The sequence below is a fragment of the Palaemon carinicauda genome, chromosome 21, assembly GCF_036898095.1.
Source record: "Palaemon carinicauda isolate YSFRI2023 chromosome 21, ASM3689809v2, whole genome shotgun sequence".
Taxonomy (NCBI): Eukaryota; Metazoa; Arthropoda; class Malacostraca; order Decapoda; family Palaemonidae; genus Palaemon; species Palaemon carinicauda.
This window is the reverse complement of record NC_090745.1, coordinates 22,957,199-22,980,072: the sequence shown is the minus strand read 5'-3', so window position 1 is coordinate 22,980,072 and position 22,874 is coordinate 22,957,199. Positions and strand designations below refer to the sequence as shown.

Here is a 22,874-nt window from a genome sequence, read left to right as displayed (position 1 = left end):
TCACCTGGATGCTCCAAGGACTCCTGGCACAGACAAGCACCAGCACCTTCACCCGAAGCGTCAACAAACAACTCCAAGGGTTTAGCATCAGCGGAGTAGTCAGGGTATGACAACATAATGTCCTCTTTGATCAGTTCCTTCAAGCGCACAAAGGCACTGTCCATTTCTGCAGTCCACTTCAGTTTCCTAGTTCCTTGAGATTTTCGTCCTCCAGTCTTCACAGATAATGGTTTGGCTATCTGTGAGCACATGGGGATAAACTTCCTTTGGAAGTTGACTAGTCCCAGGAATCCCCGTAGCTCACGCACAGTGGTTGGTTTAGGGAAGTCTTCCACTTTCTGGATGTATTCTGGTAGCTTACGCTTACCAGAACGTCCAACCAGATGACCAAGATACTGGACCTCGGCTTGAACCCAAGAACACTTCCCGAGTTTTATCTTGAGTCCGTGCTTCTGGAGAGTAGCCAAAACTCGTTCTACCAGTTTCAGGTGTTCCTCGAAAGAAGACCCAAGTATCAAGATGTCGTCAATGTAGACAACCACCTTGGCTTTCGGGAACTCTTGGAGAATACTCTGCATTTCTCTCTGGAACACTGCAGGTGCATTTTTCAGTCCAAACGATAAGCGTCTGAACTGCCAGTGTCTAAAGGCGGTAGAGAAAGCCGTGTATTCCTTACTGTCCTCTGCCAACGGTAACTGGTAGTATCCACGAACCAGGTCAAGGGTTGTAAAGTATTTGACTCCTTGAAGTCCAAATACAGAATCGGCCATGTTAGGCATCGGGAACTTATCAGAGATAGTCACTTTATTCAGTCTACGGTAGTCCACACACAACCGTATACTATTGTCCTTTTTTCGGACTGGAACAATGGGTGAAGACCAAGGAGAGATGCTGGGTTCAATAATACCCAGTTCATGCAACTCCTTGCACTGTTCCTCGATGGCGTCAGCGACAGGTTTGGCAAACCGTCGAACTCTCTGATAAATGGGCGTCTCGTTATACAGGTGGATGCGTATTGGTGTGCTTGAGCACTCTCCCACATCATCATCACCAGTACTGATAACTGGAAGATGACGTCGAAGCATTTGACAAAACTGGTCCTTCTGAGAAGAGTCCAGTTCGTCGGAGATAGACAGATTGTCTATCTCTTCCAATACGCTCGGTTCAGGAGTCAGGTCACACTCCTGTGCTATCAGGCAGGATAGAGGAGCATCCACCATTGCTATGGTGAACACCTTCCCCAAGAGATCGCCCTTCTTGATCTTGGCAGTTTCTTCAGATGAACCCTTGACTAAAACTGAGGCTTTTTTGTCTTTCAGTTCAAGGATGCCAGGAATTGCTGTAACTTTCCTTGAAAGGCCAGGGGTTATGATGTCACCATCATAATACATTTCCGGCCAACAGTTGATCGGACAAGCATAGCACCTAAAAGAGGTGTCAAGTCCCTTAGGAAAGGTAACACTAACTGGAACAAGTACTGGCTCAATACTGGCAATCCTCATTGAATCGGTTGCGTGGACATCAAGTGCGTAATGCACTTGCTGACAACAGGCTCCACGTATCGGGACATAATACTCCCAAAGAGGCTCTTGGGGAGTACTGCCAACGCTCAGCCGATTTCGGGCTACGTCAACTATCACCCCATTTGCTCTCAAGAACTGATAACCAAGCACTACGTGCTCAGCCATAGTCCCTGAAGGCACTACATGGAACACACCCGGGGCGAATGTCATTCCATGCAGTATAGGGGTTAACAGTACAGTACCTAGGGTCTTAGGTCCTGTTTGCCCTAAACCCTTCAGACCAATGGTGTTGGGTACCATCTGCAGCTGGTAATCCTGTACCACTCTCGATGACAGGAGGTTGACCTCAGCTCCGGAGTCAATGAGAGCATCCAACGCTCCCGATGGAAACTCAGACATGGTCACTGGAACAATCATGAGTGGTACAGGAGCCAACTGCGCCAGGTTAACCCTACGAAGGGTTTTCAATACCGCCTCAGCTTCTGCTTTCTCCCTGGAGGAGTCAGTTGGAGAAGCTCTGGACTGTATCGAGGACAGGTTATCACAGGCCAATCCTGAAAGAGCCATTGGAGGTGCAATAACTTTTTCAGGTTGAGGGGTAACCTTGGAAATCGAGATTTCCGAGGCTGCCGCCGGAATACTCGGACCATGAACCCTAGCACTCACACCCTCCTTCGATGTAGCCCCATCTTCTACATCGAAGGCCTGGTGTTTAAAGGCCTATGATACTCCTCAGTTCTTGCTTCCTGGGCTTTGCCTTCTTGCTCTTCTTCTTCTTCCCCACAGTCCGAGAAGGAGCACTGGACTCGCTCCCACTTCTGGTCTCCCGGCTACTGGTTGATCCAGAATAGGACGACGGGGTCGGAGTAGCATTCACCGGTACTGCTCTCCACCTTGAAGGAGTCTGGACAGAGGTAGTCTCCCTCCCAGGGCTGCGGGCATTAGCTGTGTTCTGGACAGGTGATCTGCTCATAACCGGCGCCTGTCGTCCACACTGTGCCACATGATGGTTGGACGAGCCACAACGTAAGCAGAGGTTGAGGCGTCTGCGACACTCGTCCACAAAGTGCCCTGATTTTCGGCACCATGCACAGTACCTCCTCTGGAATTGGGGAGATCTATCCGGGGTGCGCGATGGTGGCAGGCGCACTTCCACAGGTGCAGGTTTGGGGACCGGTCGATGAGGAGTGCGTAAATACGCTCTATCAGGTCCAGGTGAATGGCTGGGGGCAGCCATGGCAACCCTGTCGGCATACGAGCCGTGCCATGACTGTCCCACACGACTGATGGCCAAATCCTCTGCCTTCTGGCTTCGCTGACGGGATGCCTCGTCGAGAACACTCAACAGGTGCAAAACATCCTGCCAAGTGGCCTGATGGCCAGCGGAGACATTAATGGTGGCCAGAGACTGTTCCAGCCAACTCGCAGCTTTGCTTGGAACAGTTCTGAGGAGCTTCCGCCTAAGCTCCCTCCGGTCCAAACTACGGCGAGGATAGGCAGACCTGTACAGGGAGGCCAACCGGACGGCGTAAATTTTCAGCAGTTCGCCCTCGCCACAGGTGGCACTGCTGAACCGGGCCTTCCTGCCCGCATCACGCCTCTCTCGGGCTTCTCGGCACCAGTCGAGGAGGCGTTCCTTCATGTCGGGGTATGAGATCTCGGGACCCCCCATGGCTGAGAACGCCTCATTAATTTCTCCCTTCAGAAATTTCCCGAGATCAACAGTCCACCGACCAGAGCTTCCTGCGGTATACTTACTGGCACAGTAGGCCTCGAAATCCCTCAGGAATCAGGCAAAACTCTGGCCAGTTTCCAGCTGGAAGATTCCAGGCTTGGGGTTCCTCCTGGAGTCAAGGACCTTAAGCAGATCAGACAGACTGCGTTCTGTCTGGAGATACTGGACGTGGTCGGTGGAGACTGTGTCAGCTGAGCTGACACTGAGACAGGAACTGGAAGTGTCACTACCAGAATCTTCACTGGTAGACTCCTGTGATGAAGATGTCATTTCGGGTATGGCTGGTCTGGCTCTTTCCTTGGCCTGGCGTCTCCGCTTTGGGATAGCCCCTGTCTGGGCAAGAACTGCCTCAGCGGTAGCTGCTGGAGCTTTCTCGAGCCTACTGGCTTCAGCCGGATTGTCCAGGAACTGCTCCTCTAGTCTACTGGCTGCAGGCTCTGGTGGACTAACAGAGTTAGTTGCCAGAACAGGCGAGGAAGCAAGCAGTCCACTTGGGACAGGAGACTCCCAGAAGCATGGTACAGGGGGGATTAACGATGTGAACCCTGGAGGGGGCTGGAGACCTCCAATCAGTGGCTCTGCTCCAGTCACTGGAATTGCCAGACCGTTGTAATTTGGCCAAGCTGGGGATGTAGCAGGAGCACTGGTGGTCACTGTAGTCGTGACCCCAGTGGCAACGTGGCACGCTGGTGACGGCTCCACACTCTTCAGGGCCGCCACTTCAAGTGTCAGGGACTTGACCTGAGTTGCCAGGTCACTGACAATCTGGATAAGACTCGTCACATCCCGGCTCAGGCTCTTCTTAGCCTTTTGGCGTTTACTGGATGATGCCATCTCTAAAGGTTGGTGTTTCCCGGGTCTGGGCACCAAAAATTATGTAGTGGTTTGCGGACTGTGGCCAGAGGTAGCACCCGAACGGCCTAGTGTCCGAATGCCGACCACAACACGACGTTCACTACACAACAAATATACAACGGTGGAATACCCAAAAAAACCTAAGTAACAGGTCAAGAGAATGGAGCTCTGGGCACCACCCTTTGATTTATACTGGGCAAGGGGACCCAGCTTGAATCTTGTTGTTTATCAGACCTTTCATTGGTCTAGCTGGATTAACATGTGAGTAAAGGTATAAGAACATTAGGTGAAAGGGATTATTATAAGTTACTTGAAAGATTAAAAAAAAAACACACTGTGGGCGGAAAGAATTATGATAAATTGCTGTACTTAAGAGATCGTAAAAAACAGTGGCTGGGGAAAAGAAGCCGTGGTGGGAGGTTTCTGAAATAAAATGCTGTACTGTATACATGAAACAAAAAATAATATTTATATTTGAAACAACTGTTAAGGTTATGTTAGCATGGACCCATCAATCAAAATAGAAAATTAAAGGCAAAATTAGCATTCCTTTACGTCAAACTTCAGCATCCGGGTAATAAGTTAAACAAATTAATCAAACAAGATTCCCACAGGTGGGGCACTCATAAGTGTTCCTATACAGTTCAAGTATAACCAGGGGCACTTCTAACCGTGTATCTATTTGGGCAAGTACCAGTATGCCATCTCAATAGTTCCAGTTAACTATTAAGGTTTATGACACCTAAACGTTTAACTGTCTCCACAAAAAGACGGTTTTAGGCTCCCTTACGTTCACTTGGGGCTGGGGCAAACATTTAAAAAAAACTGTCCATCACTTAATTCCAGTATGGAATCACCTTTTGTGATCTGGTGATGTGGAGTAGCAATATTTTGATCCTTGTTGATGAAATCTTGGATTCGCAAAGTTACCGCGTCTGGAAACAGGGGTGGAAACAGCCAAGGATCTGTGACCTATTTCAGAGAAAACAGGCTTGAACGCATGTGTAACGGCTCTGATTAGTGCACCGAACCAAGGCTGTTGACTGACAGACGCGCTGTCAGACACGCCCTTTGGAGGGACAGGAATCGAAGGACCCCTGGGAGGAGTTCTCATTGGTGGGTTCGCCTGGAAAGGCTTAGGCATCCTGGACCCCTCTAGATGTTTCCCTTCCGCCACAATGCGTGCTGTTATACGTTTGTGGGGAGGGGAATGAGGCTATGGCGACCTTGCCGTGTGTAGTTCCGCAGTCTCGCGTGCGGGAGGATATTGACGCTCGCGCGGGGGCGCGTAATGGTGCTCGCGCGAGGGAGAATACCGGGAATCGCGCGCAGGAGACTAATGGCGCACAGAAGCGCGTGCAGGCGCGCAGGATCAGGACGTTGAGTGCGCGGGCATGAGTTCGCGTGTGCCTGAAGCAGTCGTAGGGCGAGCGCGCTCAGGAGAAAAACCCTTGGCGCGCGGGCGCGCAGTTGAAGCCTGTGCTGCTAGTGGGCGAGCGTCTTGTGGGTGCGCAACTGCAGGAGAGGATGGGCGAGGGCGCGCGTATCCTCGTGGATGCGTGCAGGTGATGGCGCGTGTCGGCCCGATGGTGAGCGCTAGCGCGATGGAGAAAGCTGGCTGGCGCTCAGGCGAGTGCTGGCGCGTGGGAGAAGTCAACCTAGTTGACTTCCCAACAGCGCCCAGATCAGAAGATCGTGGGCACGCAGGGGAGATGACTGCTGGGCATGGGCGCTGACGCGCGGGAGAGTGCTGGCGCGTAGGGGAGCGCTGGCGCACAGGAGGTTGATGGCGCGCAGGAGAGGATTGGCGCGCAGCTGGGCGTGGGCGTGCGTCTGTCTGCTCAGGCATGGCCTGGCGCGCAGGAGAATGTGGGCGCATATGCTCATGAGTGCGTGTATAGCGCGTATGGGATGTATGCACGCGTTGGCGCATACGCCCTTGATGCCCTGTAATAGGGTTAGTTGACGAGGTCTGACGAGCGTGGAAGTCAGGTTTCGTTGGCGCGTAGCACGAGTCTGCATCCAGGAAGAGTGACGGCAGGTCGGCACGTGTGTCGGGTGGAAGGTCGACGTGTCCTTTGAAAGGACGACCTTCCACCGAAGGGGATCACGAACGATCTGCAGAAAGGTCCAGGACCAAAGCAGGAACAGTCGGTGATCAATGACGAGGCTCCTCTGCGGGGTACTGCAACAAAGATGTAGAACCAAAGAGGCGCCTCCTCACCGCAGGTGAAGGAAGGCCTCTCTGGCGAAGAGGAAGGCGAGCCTTGCGGCGAATGCGCCCTCTGGGGGCCGTTGGATCAGCAAGCTGACCTTCTGCAGTCCTCCGAAGTGGAGTCTCTGTAAGTGAACTCCCCCGAAGGAAAGAAACACTAGCAGGAGGGACTGTTGGACTTAGTTTCTCCCTCGTTGGTTGAACGGGACCGGGAGAAAATAAGCCGTCAGCTACCTTAGGATTTGAAGAGGCAGAGGTGATGGGTGATACCGCATTGGATACCTCTGACACCACAACGTCGACAAGAGACAGAGGATCAACCTCTGCCGGAGGCGGCGATTGCTTGAGAGCGGCACCCAATCGGATGCAGTCAAGTAAGACTTCCTTGGAGGGCAAACCCTCAAGCCCCAAGGAAGGCCAAAGCTGAAACAGAGGGATTAGTGACAAATCCTCCCTCGGGGGAAGAGGTGGAGTTGCTTCGCTAGGGTAAGCAACGCCATCTCTCGAACCCCGAGTTTGGTAAACGGTCTAAGCTACCACTCGACGGTCTCTTGACCGAATGGGAGCTTCGGAGGAGGTTTGAGCAACGGAAGAAGAGGCCTTGGGTTTTTCTCCTTGCAAAGAAACCTTCGAAGGAGAAATATCCCGTTTGGACTTCTTCTTCTGTCGCCGCGAAAACCTCTCCCACTGGGAGGTAGACCACTCCCTACACTTATTATCGCTATCACACCGTTGGCCCCTATAGGAAGGACAAGGGCGTGAGGATCGTTCTCGACCGCCGACATGAATGTTCCACAGGGGCGGTCGGGGAATCAAGGGCAGGTGCGTATAATAGCAGAGGCCAACTTCACACACAAAACTGTCAAAGAGAAAGCAAAAATGCATTAATGGCTGCCAATGACGGCGAGGATGACAGCGGACACGTCCGACTACCATCCGAGCCGAGAGCAAAGTGAGCTCAAGCACCGGTGTGTGTGTGAGCGCAGGGGAGTAGCAAGCTACCCTCCCCTACCCCCGCTAACTAGCGGTGTGGGTAGTAAACCCACGTTAAATTTTAATGGCTCGTCATTTCAGCTACGCCGAAAGTAATACCCCTATTAAATAGCGTGGTTTGTATTCCAGTTACAGAACAATTTTCTCTAGCATACAAGTTACTAAGAGAACTGTGTGTAACTACTGCACATGCAGTATTGTACTTAGAATTGAAAATGTCACAACAGATATTTCTGAAATGGTAAAGAAACATTCACAAAGTTCTGCTACTTACCAAAACTCCCCACTCCCAACTGCTTCAAAATCTTTATTCTGAAGCGTGAGACTTCTGGAACTCCATAAGAGTAACTTTTGACTTCCTGAATACGATCTGAGGACCTCTCCAAGGATTTTGAATCTAAAGTCAATTTGTTGGTAATAAATCAGACATCCTAAATTATGGTAGTTAGTGACTACATCAGCTGTTTCCATACCACCTGAAAAGATACACAGCTTCATCACATACGACAATAATCTCTCCTCTGCTCATTAGTGTTCTAATAAATGATGCTATCAGAATTTTTATTTATTTCACTTAGTAAACTGTACTGTATTGAAAAATATTTCATCTAATTTATATCTAAATGCTCTTTTAGCTTATATAGTCACCATTTTGTATTGCATGGATGCATAAGGCTATAGTTTACATATGCTTGGATAGCTGTCCAAGTAGGAATGGCATTTTGGTAAAATGAAGATGCGTTGAACTTTTGCACAAAGGATTGTGACCTTTAAATCCAAGTGCACAGGAGACTGAACATAAGATAGACAAGGGCCAAGGAAGACTGGAGTCCTGTTAATGAGGTTTAAAGGCTACTCATGAATGGTAGAGGCAAGGTATAATGACAATGCCCTAGGAAGGACAATGCCATAGAGACTGAACATATATATTATACATATGATCAGTGCCCACGCCACCTCTCCACCCAAGCTAGGACCTAGGAAGGCCAGGTAATGACTGCTGATGACTCAGCAGGTAGACCTATAGGCTCTCAAATAAATTTTACCTTTAACGGTTATACAAACGTACCACAATCTATAATCAGTACTTTAATTATAATCTAACGTATTGAAAAAGCCAGCTTCCAATGAGCATCTATCTTGTAAGAAGGTAAACTCATTACTGTACAAGCAGATGCTCATTTGAGTCTAGCCAAGGTCCATTTGATGAAGAGGGACTGGAATAGATACACTAATTGGTATTCTGTTTTTTTTTTTTTTCATTGCAATTAGAATTGCTACGCTTTAGACTAGATGTCTCAATAAATAAAAATAAGTTAATTCTAGTGAAGATGGTATGTTAAGCTAGAACTCATACTTTGAGGAGTTACAGCCTTGACTACCCTGGTAAAATAGTAGGACTAGCAATTATTAGATCCATTTAATGGATTGGGTAAACCTAAAAAATTGTCTTTTAATGAGAAGCCCCACTGTACTAGGATGAGTTACAATATGCCTCTGATCGTCGATCATCAGGGATAGTCTTACCAAATATGACATTCGAAGATAATTTGTATTTTTCCTAACCATACAAACCTTAGCTATTTACATTGGGTTTACCTTTTAGTGCAGCTGAAATGACGAGCCAATAGTTTTAACGAGGGTTAATTACCCCCGCGCTAGTTAGCGGGGGGTGGGGGAAGGGTAGCTTGCTACCCCTCCCCCCTCCACACACCGGTGACTTGCTTCACTTCACTTAGAGGTAGGACTTGACTTGGGGGTCAGGGATGGCGGGCACATATGTGTAAATAGCTAAGGTTTGTATGGTTAGGAAAAATACAAATTATCTTCGAATTTGTCATTTGTTCCGTAACCGAAATACAAACCACGCTATTTACATTGGGTGACTTACCCCTTAGGAAGGGTGGAAAGTCCCCAGCCTTACTGACTTCGGCTTGCCCGGGGGCTCGATCCCTCAGTGAGCAGCACTAGAGAGAGGGAGCCCCTGTACCTCACAAGTTCCTAGCATCGCTAGGAACGATTGGCCTACATAAGCAGTGTGTGGAGGAGAGTGTGACTCGTCCTATGAAGTTGACCTTGAGACCTTCAGATAAGAATTCTAGGATAGGACGTTCCCAATACTACCTCGTCAGGGTATGGGAGACGCAACAGTATTAAGCTTAATACTAGGAGCACAAAGAAGCATGGGTTACCTGCAGAGGTCGAGGTCAGCTATGCGAGGACCAGGATGCTGCTTCCCCAAGAGAGGGGAGAATGAAGAAAGAAGTAAGGGTCAGACATACTCTTTCATTCACGCAGACTAAGACCGGATAACAACGCCCTCAACCTACTGCTACTTGTCCAAAAAGGAGCCTGAGGTTAGACCAGCTGTTGTGCAGCCACCACAGGGCCGATAGAAAACGTATCGAGGCTCCTGTGGGTCACGTCTTGCAGGTAGTGGGCTGTGAAGGTCGTTTGACGCTTCCAGACCCCAGCTTGAAGTACCTGCGTCACAGAGAAGTTTCTCTTGAAGGCCAGGGATGTAGCAATACCCGACATCGTGGGCCCGAGGGCGACGTGACGGAGGAGGGTCAGGATTCAGGGCAGGGTGGATAACCCTTCGAATCCAAGCTGAGATGGTGTTCCTGGTGACCCTCCTCTTAGTCCTGCCTGTGCTCACAAACAAAGCTCGCACTTGAGGATGGACTGCAGCCGTTCTCTTCAAGTAGTGCCTCAGACACCTCACTGGACATAGTAGCAGCTGGTCTGGGTCGCTTGTTACAGAACGGAGACTCGCGATCCTGAAAGAGTCGAACCGAGGATCCGGCACTCCAGGATTCTGAGTCTTGGCAACAAACTCAGGGACGAACCTGAACGTTACCTCCCCCCATCCCCTTGAATGGGCGAGGTCGTACGAGAGACCATGAAGTTCACTAACCCGCTTGGCCGAAGCCAAGGCGAGTAGGAAAGCCATCTTCCAAGACAGGTGGCGATCCGAGGCCTGACGTAATGGCTCGAAGGGAGGTCTCTTAAGAGACCTGAGGACTCGAACCACGTTCCAAGGAGGGGGTCTCACTTCCGACTGGGGGCAGGTAAGCTCATAACTACGTATGAGTAAAGAGAGTTCTAGCGATGAAGAAATATCCGCGCCCTTCAATCTGAAGGCCAAGCTTAAGGCTGAGCGATAGCCTTTCACTGCTGAGACAGAAAGGCGCATTTCTTCCCGCAGATAAACGAGGAAGTCCGCTATTGCTGGAATAGTGGCATCGAGTGGAGAGATACCCCTTCCACGACACCAACCACAAAAGACTCTCCACTTTGCTTGGTAGACTCCCTCAGAGGACCTTCGCAGGTGCCGAGACATTCTCTCCGCAACCTGTTGCGAAAAGCCTCTCTCCGCGAGAAGACGCTGGATAGTCTCCAGGCGTGAAGCCGAAGCGAGGCTACGGCCCTGTGAGGGACGCCGGAGTGGGGTTGTCTGAGAAGCTCGTGTCGTGGAGGAAGCTCCCTCGGGAGTTCCGTCAGGAGCTGCAGAAGGTCCGGAAACCATTCCGCGTGATGCCATAGCGGAGCTACCAGTCATCGAACAGTTGACCGATAGTCTGGTCCTGTTGAGCACCCTTCTCATCAGACAGAACGGTGGGAAGGCGTACACGTCGATGTTGTCCCACCGTTGCTGGAAAGCATCTTGCCAGAGTGCCTTGGGGCCCGGGACTGGGGAGCAGTACAGGGGCAGCTTGAAGTTCAAGGCTGTCGCGAACAAGTCCACAGTCGGGGAACCCCACAAAGTCAGGACTTTGTTGGCTATCTGAGGATCCAAAGACCACTCGGTACTCACTATCTGCGAGGCCCTGCTCAGACTGTCGGCGAGCACATTCCTCTTGCCAGGAATGGAGCGAGCTGATAGTGTTATCGAGTGGGTTTCGGTCCACCTCAGAGTCTCTACTGCAAGATGGGATAGCTGTTGCGAAAAAGTGCCTCCCTGCTTGTTGATATAAGCCACTACCGTGGTGTTGTCGCTCATCACCACCACGGAGTGACCCACCATGGACCGTTGGAACTGCTGAAGAGCCAGAAAGATGGCCTTCAATTCTAGCAGGTTGATGTGTAGGCACTTTTCTGATTCTGACCAAAGGCCTGAGGCCCTCCGGTTCAGAACGTGCGCCCCCAACCCTTCTTTTGACGCGTCCGAAAACAGAGTCAATTCCGGGGGAAGGGTGAGAAGACTCACTCCCTTCCGCAGGTTCTCGTCGACCAGCCACCACCGCAAGTCCGTCCGTTCCAGAGACCCCATTGGGATCAGAATGTCCAGGGAATCGGATCCTTGACTCCACCGGGACTTGAGCCGCCATTGAAGGGATCTCATCCTGAGGCGGCTGTTTGGAACCAGACGGGCCAGGGAGGATAGGTGACCTAAGAGACGCAACCATGATTGGGCGGGGAGTTCTTCTCGCCTGAGGAAGGGTTCCGCCACCCTCCTCAGCCTTGCTATACGGTCGTCTGATGGAAAGGCTTTGTGGAGATTGGTGTCTATTAGCATGCCTAGATAAACCAGTCGTCGGGACGGCTGCAGAGAGGACTTCTCGAGGTTTACCACGATCCCCAGATCCTGGCAAAGATCCATAAGCCTGTCTCGGTACCGAAGAAGGGTCGACTCCGAGTCTGCTAGGATCAGCCAGTCGTCCAGATAACGAAGGAGACGAATGCCGTTCCTGTGCGCCCAAGATGAAATCAGGGTGAACACTCTGGTGAACACCTGAGGAGCTGTGGAGAGACCGAAACACAGCACCTTGAACTGGTAGATCTTGTTGTCTGGGCAAAATCTCAGGTACTTCCTGGAAGACGGATGGATTGGGATCTGGAAGTATGCGTCCTTTAGATCCAGTGTGCACATGAAGTCTTGTGGTCTCACTGCAAGTCTGACCGTGTCTGCTGTCTCCATGCTGAACCGGGTTTGCTTGACAAACCTGTTCAGAGCTGAGAGATCGATGACGGGTCTCCAACCTCCAGTAGCCTTCTCTACAAGAAAGAGTCGACTGAAGAAGCCTGGGAAGCCGTCCATGACCTCCTGGAGAGCACCCTTCTCGAGCATGGTCTCGACTTCGGCCTGAAGGGCCAGCCCCTTTGCCGATCCCGTGGCATAGGAGCTCAACGACACTGGATTTGCTGTCAGGGGAGGTTGAGATGTTGTGAATGGGACGCGATAGCCTTGGCCGATCACTGAGACCGTCCAAGCATCGGCCCCGTGTTGCTGCCACCTGCGGACACAACGCTGAAGGCATCCCCCCACAGGTGGACACGCAGGGGGACTGCCACCCCTAGGGCTTGCGGCCGCGGCCGCCACCCCTAGGAGTCTTGCCTCCCCTGGAGGACTTACCGCCCCTCTTGACCTTGGCTGGAAAGGGCTGGGGCTTAGACACCACCTTCTTAACTGCCGGTGCCTGCTTGGGAGCCTTACGAAGCTGTTGCTGCTGTTGTGGAGGGGCTGGAGGCTTATAGGCCCGAGTTGTAAGGGCCCTATGGAGGAGGGAGTCCGTGCTGGATTTCCTCCACCTCTCACCCGTTCGCTCCATGTCTTGAGGCTCAAACAGGTTCTCCCCCAGAAGGGAAGCATGTCGGAGCCTACACACATCCACGGCGGGGATCTTCGGATGGAATCTCTCGGACACAGCATCGCGACGCTTCAACACCGAGTTGGCCCACAGGGTGGTAACCTGGTGCGCCAAAAACTCGATGGAGCGGGTGCCCGAGAGCAAGAAGGTCTCCAGGGCCTTCCTATTAGTCTCCTTGGACAAGTCCTCCGATCGCAATAGGATGCCCAGAGATCCTAGCCAAAAGTCCAGCCACAAAGTGGCCTGCATGGCACACTTAGCGACCTTCTCGTGGCTAAGGATCTCTGCCGCCGAGAACGACACCTGCCGGGCAGAGAGCTTCTCAAGGGGAACTCCCTTCGCCAGCTCCTCCACAGAGTGATGGAGAGGAAGAGCGAGGTTGTGCTCACCCAGGATCTCGAAATACCTCCTCTGCTGAAGACGAGGAGGAGGGATGAGCTTGTTCCCGGCATTGGAACGACTGGAGGAGGCAAGAAGTGCGAGCTGAGCGTTGGCCCTAGCTCTGGCACTCTTCAGAACCCGAGACCAGGGCAGAGCCGCACTGGTCTTAGGGGCCTTCCGAACGTCAAACACTTCATCCAAGATCGTGTCTTTGCCTTCACGGGGGGCGATGACTGGATCCATAAGCCCGTTAAGTTGCCTTATCAGGCTTAGGACCTGCCAAAAGGCATGTTCGGATTCTTGCTGTTCTCCTCCCTGCGGGCTGGCAGCTAAGTCTCCTGCCCCAGGGATCTCTTCCTAGGGTGACACGTGGACATTCCCCGGGTAGTCGTGGGTTCCTGACGAATCCTTGCAGAGGATTTAGGGACGGTCTTGGAGTCCTTGGATTCCCTCCTGGGAGGGATACAGGATCCCAACAACGAGGTTCGAGGGGCCCCTTCCTCACGAGATGATTCTCCTGCATGAAGCGAAGTCTCCCCCCTTGGTGCCGAGGGGAAGACTACCACCCCACTGGACTCACCTGAGGACGGAAAGGCCTCGTCCACGGGAGAAGGAGAAAGCACTCATGCAGGAGAAGGGGCCTTCGCGACCGACCTCTTGGGAACCAACTTCGCCCTGGGGGAAGTCACCACGACGTCCACTCCTCTCTTTCTCTTCAGCGTAGGAGAGACAGCCGTTGGTTTGTTACCCTGGTCGGCGAGTGCTGGTTTCATAACCCTCACTAACGCCCGCGCCAGAGGACCAAACCAAGTCTGTTGTTCCAAGGACACAGAGTCCGAAATCCTCGCTAAAGGGAAAGGGATCGGGCGATCCTTTGGAGTGGACAACACGGTACCTGCCTGAAAAAAAGGTGGGGAAGAATGATGTACTAACCTCTCCTCGTCCTGCACTACCAACCTGTGTTTGGGTGGAGGCGATCCCGAGCGTCGTCTAGGAACACGCGTTCCTGCTGCTACCACCGGCTGCGGAATTCGCCGCGAACGATGGTCGCGCGAAGGCGAATGGTTGCGCGAGAGCGAGGGCGAATGGGCACGCAGGTGGATGATCACGCGGGCGCGCAGGCGAGCGGTCGCGCAGGCGAGCGGTCGCGCAGGCGAACGATCGCGCAGGCGAACGATCGCGCGGGCGCGCAGGCGAACGATCACGCGGGCGCGCAGGCGAACGATCGCGCGGGCGCGCAGGCGAACGATCGCGCGGACGCGCAGGCGAACGATCGCGCGGACGCGCAGGCGAACGATCGCGCGGACGCGCAGGCGAGTGGGCGCGAGGGTGGGCAGGTGAATGAACGCGTGTCCGAGGCGGGGAACGCAAGCGCTGGCGCGACGGCGAGGAAACGCGCTGCCGCGTGGGTGAGGAAGACCGCTGGCGATGTGGATCAACAGGCGATCGGTGATGAGCTGGTGAGCGCTGACGCGCAGGTTGGCGATGGCGCGTTGTGGCATGGCGACGCGTTGGCGAGCGATGGCGAGCAGCATGCGCAGGTGAGCGATCGCGCGATGGCGAGCTAGTAGCTGGCGAACCATGTTCCTTCAGAAGCGTTGGAGAACGTTGGAGCGCCGGCTGTAACACACGCGGGCAGTCCAGAGATCGCCGAGAGACAGGTGATCGCTGACGCGTAGAACGCTGTTGAATAGGCGATACTAAAATCGCCTGTGCGCACTGACGAGTAGGTGAACGCTGGCGAGCAGGTGAACGCTGGCGCGTAGGCGATCATTGACACGTGGGAGAACGCTGGTAAATAGGCGATACTAAAACCGCCTGTGCGCGCTGGCGAGCAGGTGAACGCTGGCGAGCAGGTGATCGCTGGCGCGTAGGTAATCGCTGGCGAGCAGAAGGTCGACGCGTGTCCTGTGAAAGGACAGGTGGCGCGGCGTGTTCACGAGCAGGAACAGGAAGATCGCTGGCGCATTGGCGAACATGTGCTTTTGACACACACGCAGAACGATGTTGCGTAGCCACAGGATCAGACTGATGGTGAGCAGGGAGCTCAGCAGGAACTGTAGGATGGTCAGAGACCGCAGGGCGATGGTCCTCAAATGAGCGCTGACGCTCAGAAGAGAGCTGACGAGCAGGAGAGCGCTGGCGAGGAGGGCAAACATCAGAAGAGAGCCGACGAGCAGGTGAGCGCCGGCGAGCAGGAGAGCGCTGACGATCAGGAGAGCGCTGGCGAGCAGGAGACTGCTGACGAGCAGGAGAGCGCTGACGAGCAGGAGAGCGCCTGTGCGCTAACACTGCTCGTGGAAGGGAAGGATCCCTTTGCCCCAAAGGGACCGTTGCCCGTCGGGTGACGAGTTCTCCAGAAGGCGAAGATCTGGCAGGAGTTGGTGAACGGTCTGCAGAGAGGTCCAAGGAAGACGGAGCTGTAGGTTGAGGCTGACGAGGAGAGTCCCCCTCGGAGGAAGAAGATCCAAAAAGGCGCCTCTTAACCCCCTTGTAAGGGGAAGGAAGGCCCTTACGACGTAGCGGACGGTGAGCCTTACGGCGGAGGCGGCCTCGGGGAAGATCGTCGGGACCATCGGTCCTCCGAAGGGGAGTCTCCGTCAAAGCACTTCCCTCAGAAGGAAGCTGAGCAGCAGCAGAGACCGAAGGACTCACTTCCCCCTTCGAAGGATGTACGGAAGGGGGAGGAGAGTCCTTAGCACCATCATACGCAACAGCACCTGCGGAGGATTGCCCAGCCACGTCGGAGGCCTCTGTCACCACGACGTCGACAATAGACAGAGGGTCTACCTCTGCTACCGCCGGCGACTGCTTAACAGCGGCCCCCAACGAGACAAGGTCAATAAAGGCGACCCTGGAGGGCAAGCCCTTAAGCCCCAGGGAAGACCAAATCTGCAAAAGATCATCATTGGTTAAGGCATTATCAATAACCTCCCCGGAGGAGGAGGGGGAACCGCCTCGCTATGGGAGGCGACGCCCTCTCTCCCCCACCCAAGGTCGGGAAACAGAACTAGGGCCTGCGCTACCACTCGGCCGACTCTCCTTAGGAGACGGACGAGGGGGAGCTTCGGAGGAGGTTTGGGCGGCGGAAGAAGAGTCCCGAGAACCTTCCTCCTTCAAGGCTAACCCCGAAGGAGAACGGTCTCTCCTGGACTTCTTACGACGACGGCCAAACCTCTCCCACTGGGAGGCAGACCACTCCCTGCACTCACGGCACATGTTCTCCTGGTCACACCGTCGGCCCCGACATTGAGGGCAAAGGGTGTGCGGGTCCGTAGTTACGTTCGACATGAAAGTCCCACAAGGACGACCGGCAACTCCAGGGCATGTACGCATTGTAAAATAATAATAATGAAGGTCAACTTCCAACCAACACACACGCTGTAAACAGAAAGCAGAAAATTAAAGGCTGTCAAGAGGACGATGAGCAGACACGTCTGATCACCGCCGAGCCAAAAGTGAAGAGAAGCAAGTCACCGGTGTGTGGAGGGGGGAGGGGTAGCAAGCTACCCTTCCCACACCCCCCGCTAACCCTCGTTAAAACTATTGGCTCGTCATTTCAGCTGCGCTAAAAGGTAAACCCAATGTAAATAGCGTGGTTTGTATTTCGATTACGGAACAAACAGAATTATTTTAATACTCTCCACATACACATTACATAAGCCTTCTGGAAGAAACACTGAGCAATATGACAAATTCGTAGGTAATTTGTATTTTTCCTAACTATTCAAAACTTAGCTATTTAATAGGGGTTATTACTTTCGGCGTAGCTGAAATGACGAGCCATTAAAATTTTAACGTGGGTTTACTACCCCACCGCTAGTTAGCAGGGGGTTGGGAAGGTAGCCTGCTACCACCCCCCCTCACACACACCTGTGCTTGAACTCACTTTGCTTGGAGGTAGGACTTCAAGGGGGATAAGGCTGGTGGGCAAGCTTGATTAAATAGCTAAGGTTTGTATAGTTAGGAAAAATACAAATTACCTGCGAATTTGTCATTTGTTCCGTAACTGATATACAAACCACGCTATTCAATAAGGGTGACTCACCCATTAGGAAGGGTGAAAAGTCCCTGCCAATACTGGCTTTTGGCTTTGCCCGGGGACTCATTATTTGAGTGTGTTCGCACTCGGCAATAAGGAGTCCCTACACCTCGCTAGAACCATGCTACGCAAGGACTGCGGCCTACGCGAGCTTTGTATGAAGGTAACAAAGTGTGACTCGTCCTAGGAAGTTGACCTGTAGTCCCTTAGAAGGAAACTTTAGGCTAGGACTCTCCCAATACCACCTCGTCAGGGTATGGGGACGTGGCAGTATTATCTTAATACTCGGAACACAAGGAAACATGGTTTACCTGCAGTGGTTTGAGGTCAGCTGTGCAGAGAACCAAGGATGCTGCTTTCCCCAAGAGAAGGGAGGATGAAGAAAAGAGTAAGGGCCAGACAAATCTTTCCATTCATGCAGACTAAGACCAGGTAACCATGCCCTCAACCTTCTGCTACTTGTCCACTAAGGAGCCTGAGGTTTTAAACCAGCTGTTGTGCAGCCACCACAGGGCCGATAGAAAACGTATCGAGCCGCCTGTGGGTCACGTCGTGCAGGAAGTGGGCTGTGAAGGTTGTCTGACGCTTCCACACCCCAGCTTGAAGGACCTGGGTCAATGAGAAATTTCTCTTGAAGGCCAGGGACGTAGCTACGCCCCTGACATCATGTGCTCTAGGGCGACATGATGGAGGAGGGTCTGGATTCAGGGACAGATGGATCACCCTACGGATCCATGCCGAGATGTTTTTCTTGGTGACCCTCCTCTTAATCCTCCCAGTGCTAACAATGCTTACACCTGGGAACGGACTCTAGCCATTCTTCTGAGATATAACATCAGACTCCTTACTGGGCACAGTAAGAGAAGGTCTGGGACATCTGTTACAGAACGGAGACTAGAATCCGGAAGGAGACGAACCGAGTGCCCGGCACCCACTGATTTTGAGTCTTAGCACCAAACTCAGGGACGAGTTTAAACATTACCTCCCCCCCATACCCTTGCATGGGCGATGTCATGTGAAGTTCACCGACTCGCTTGGCCGAAGCCAAAGCTAGTAATAACACCGTCTTCCAAGTTAGGTGGCGAACTGAAGCCTGGCGTAATGGTTCATAGTGAGGCCTCTTAAGAGGCCTGAGAACCCGAACCATGTTCCATGGAGGAGGTCTCACATCCGACTGAGGGCCGGTAAGTTCATAACCTCGTAAGAGTAGGGAAAGTTCCAGCGAGGAAGAAAAGATCATTCCTTTGAGCCTGAAGGCTAGACTTAAGGCTGAGCGATAGCCTTTCACTGCCGAGACTGAAAGACACCTTTTCTTCCCGCAAATACACGAGGAACTCCGCTATTGCTGGAATAGTGGCATCGAGTGGAGAGATACCCTTTCCAAGACACCAACCATAGAAGACTTTACACTTTGCCTGATAGACAGATGCGGATGAATTTCGCAGATGTCTAGACATCCTAATCGCAACTTGTTGCGAAAATTCCTCTCTCAGTGAGGAGATGCTGGATAGTCACCAGGCGTGAAGTCGTAGCGAAGCTACGGCATTGTGGTTGTCTAAGAAGATCGTGTCGTGGAGGGAATTCTCTCGGAAGTTCCGTTAGGAGTTGCAGAAGGTCCGGAAACCATTCGGCCTGATGCCATAGCGGAGCTATGAGGGTCATTTAAAAATTGACCGATATTCTGGTCTTGTTGAGCACCCTCCTCATCAGAAAGAACGGGGGAGAGGCGTATACGTTGATGTTGTCCCACCGTTGTTGGAAGGCATCTTGCTAGAGCGCCTTGGGATCCGGGACTGGGGGGAAGTACAGTGAAATCTTGAAGATCAGCGCTGTCGCGAACAGATCCACAGTCGGAGAACCCCACAAAGTCAGGACTTTGTTAGCTACTAGACGACACAAAGACCACTCGGTACTCACTATCTGAGACGCTCTGCTCAGATTGTCGGCGAGCACATTCCTCTTGTCTGGAATGAGACGCGCTGATAGAATCGAGCGGACTTCGGTCCATCTCAGTATCTCTACTGCAAGATGGGAAAGCTGCTTCAAAAAGGTACCTCCTTGCTTGTTGGTGTAAGCCACTACTGTGGTGTTGTCGCTTATCACCACCATAGAGTGACCTGCCAGGTATTGTTGGAACTGCTGAAGGGCCAACAAAACGGCCTTCATCTCTAGACGATTTATATGAAGGCATTTTTCTGATTCTGACCACAGGCCTGAGGTCCTGTGGTACAGAACGTGGCCCCCCCCCCCCTTTCTTTAAGGCATCCAAAAACAGCATCAAATCCGGGGGAAGGACGATTAGATCCACTCCTCTTCGTAGGTTCTCGTTTGTCACCCACCACTGGCGGTCCGTCCATTCCGCAGAACCCATAGGGATCCTGACGTCCGGGGAATCTCAGCCTTAATTCCACCGTGACCCGAGCCACCATTGGAAAGATCTCATCCTGAGGCGACCGTTGGGAACTAGACGAGCCAAGGATGAAAGGTGAACGAGGAGACGACGTAAACATGATTGGGTTGGAAGCTCTTCTCGCCTGAGGAAAAGGCTTGCGACCCCTCTCAGCCTTGCTATCCTGTCGTCTGATGGGAAGGCTTTGTGGAGATTGGTGTCTATAATCATGCCTAGGTGAACCAGTCTGTGAGTGGGAAGCAGAGAGGACTTCTTGAGATTTACCATGATCCCCAGATCCTGGCAAAGTCCTAGAAGTTTGTCTCGGTGTCGAAGAAGGGATGACTCCGAGTCTGCTAGGATCCGCCAGTCATCTAGTTAACGGAGGAGACGGATGCCGACCCTGTGTGCCCACAATGATATTAGGGTGAACTTCTCGTGAAACCCTGTGGTGCTGTGGAGACACCGAAACACAGCACCTTGAACTGGTACCCCTTGTGGTCTAGGCTGAATCCTAAGCACTTCCTTGAAGACGGATGGACTGGGATCTGGAAGTACCTGTCCTTCAGATCCAGTATACACATGAAGTCTTGTGGCTTCACTGCAAGACTGACCGTGTTTGCGGTCTCCATGCTGAACGGAGTTTGCTTTAATCTGGACCTCTGCCCTAGAGGCCCGCCCCCTTGCTGATTCCATGGCAAGGGAGCTAAATGACACCGGATTCGTCCTCAGGGGGGTAGATATGTTGTGAACGGGACGCGATATCCCTGACTGATTACGGAAATCGTCCAGGAATCGACCACGAGTTGCTGCCACCTGTCTGCGAAACCTTGTACTAAGTAGGCATCCCCCCCCCACTGGCAGACATGCAGGGGGACTGCCAATCCTAGCGTTTGCGGCCTCGGCTGCTCCCTCTAGGATTCTTCCCTCTCCTGGAGGACTTCTTGCCTTTCTTGTCCTTGACCGGAAAGGGCTTAGACCCCACTGTCTTAGCTGCCGTTGTCTTGGTGGGACGTGGCTGCTGGGGTGCTGGAGGTTTATAGGGCTTCAATGTCAAAGCCTTATGTAGGAGGGAGTCTTGGTGACTTCCTCCACCTCTCAGCAGCCTGCTTTACGTCCTTAGGCTCAAACAGGTACGTTCCCATAACGGAAGAATGTCTGAACCTGTAGATTTCGGTGCTAGGGACCTCCCGGTATTGTCTTGGAGTCCTTTGACTCCCTCCTGGGAGGGATGCAGGACTCCAACAACAATGGAGGCAGGCTGTTCTCCACCCTTATTCGAGAAGACTTGACCGCGCGAAGTGGGGTTTCCCTCAATGGTGTGATGGGGGAACGTCTCACCTCACGTGACTCACCTGAGGACGGGAAATCTTCGTCCGAAGGGGAGGGAGAAAAGTCTGAGGGGAGAGGGTGCCTGCCTCGAAGATTTACGAGGAGACAGCTTCGTCCTCGGAAAGTTACCATGTCCGAAACTCCTCTTTTCCTCTTCAGGGGAGTGGATGCAGCCAAGGATTTGTGGCCCAACTCAGAGAGAACAGGTTTGAAAGCCTGTGCTACCACTCTGATTAGAGCCCCAAACCAGGGCTGACGGCTGCTCTGTCAGACACTCCCTTTGGAGGGGGAGTCGCCTGTAAGAAGAAAGAAGATAAGGAAGAAATGTCTCTGGACCTTTCTGGAACCTTCCCCCCTACTGGCAAGCGGGCTGCTATGTGCTTGCGCGGGGGGGGGGGGGGAATGCAGTGATGGCACACTTACTGCGCGTTGTCCGGCAGCCTCGCGCATGGGAGGGTATTGGCGATTGCGCTGGGGAGCGCGCTGGAGGAATACACGGGGCTCGCGCGCAGGACACTGCTGGAGCGCTCGCGCGTGCTAGACTTCATAGAGTGCGCAGGATCAGAATGAAGAGCCAGAGCGGGCCAGAATGTTGGCGCGCGCAGAAGACTATTGGCGCGAGTGCCCGCGCAAAAGACTATCGGAGCACGCACGGAAAACTATCAGCGCGCGCGCACGCAAGACTATTGGCACACGCGCGGGAGACCATCAGTACCCGTGCGCAGAAAAGATTGTTGGCGTTTGTGAGTAAGAAGCTCGTCGGCGCTTGCGAGCGTAAGAAGATCGTCGGCGCTTGTGCGCGTTAGAAGATCGGCAAGCGCGCGCGAACTACCGTCGGTACCTGCACGCGGACGATCGTCGGCGCTTACGCGCGTAAGAAGATCATCGGCGCTTGCGCTCGTAAGAAGATCGTCGGCGCTTGCGCGCGTAAGAAGATCATCGGTGCTTGCGCGCGTAAGAAGATCGTCGGCGCTTGCGCGCGTAAAAAGATCGGCAAGCGCGCACGCTAGAAGGTTGAAGGGTCAGCTGGCAGGACGATTGGAAACTGGGATGTGTCCTTAAAAAAGGGCGGGCATCCCCCGATGAGGACCGTAAGCAGGTCTGCTTTGAGTCCAGGACTGAAGTCCTTCGTTGCAGCGCAAGGTTGCGCTGGTAGATCGCTAGGTCAGCTTGCAAGACGATCAGCACTGGAAGTTCTGCTTGATCCTCCGAGGCGGAGTCTGTATGAGAGACCTCTCCCGCGAACGAGAGAGGTGCCCTTCGTAGAAGAGACTTGAAGACACTCCTGGTGAAGCCCCTTTGGGCCGTTGGATCAGCAAGCTGACCTTATCAGTAGCCATCCTCTGAAGAGGAGCCTCTATGAGTGGTCTCTCTCGCGAACGAGAGAGGTGACACTTCGTAGAAGAGAACTGAAGACACTCGTGGTGACGCCCCACAGGGCCGTTGGATCAGCAAGCTGACCTATCAGGAACGATCCTCCGAAGAGGAGTCTCTAAGAGTAGCCTCTCTCGCGAACGAGAGAGGTGACACTTCGTAGAAGAGACCTGAAGACACTCGTAGTGCCGCTCCTTAGGGCTGTTGGATCGGCAAGCTGACCTTATCAGGAACGATCCTCCGAAGAGGAGTCTCTATGAGTGGCCTCTCTCGCGAACGAGAGAGGTGAACACTTCATAGAAGAGACTTGCAAAGACTGTGCTCCACCCCTGAAGGAAGAGAAACTCAGCAAGGGGGGAGAAAAGTCTGGTCGAAGAGCAGCAACCGTAGTCGAAGGCGATGAATTTATTAAGGTATGGGAAGTTCTCCCTCTGAAAGGAGAAA

At 52.9% G+C, this 22,874-nt stretch overlaps 1 long non-coding RNA gene across 1 annotated transcript in view; it reads right to left on the bottom strand.

The window, feature by feature from the left end:
- LOC137614645 (uncharacterized) overlaps window positions 1-22,874 on the bottom strand; it is an 84,188-nt gene that overhangs the window by 47,185 nt on the left and 14,129 nt on the right. The window contains exon 2 of the long non-coding RNA XR_011039116.1: window positions 7,596-7,797. This is a non-coding gene — a long non-coding RNA (uncharacterized lncRNA). The remainder of the gene's footprint in view (window positions 1-7,595; window positions 7,798-22,874) is intronic.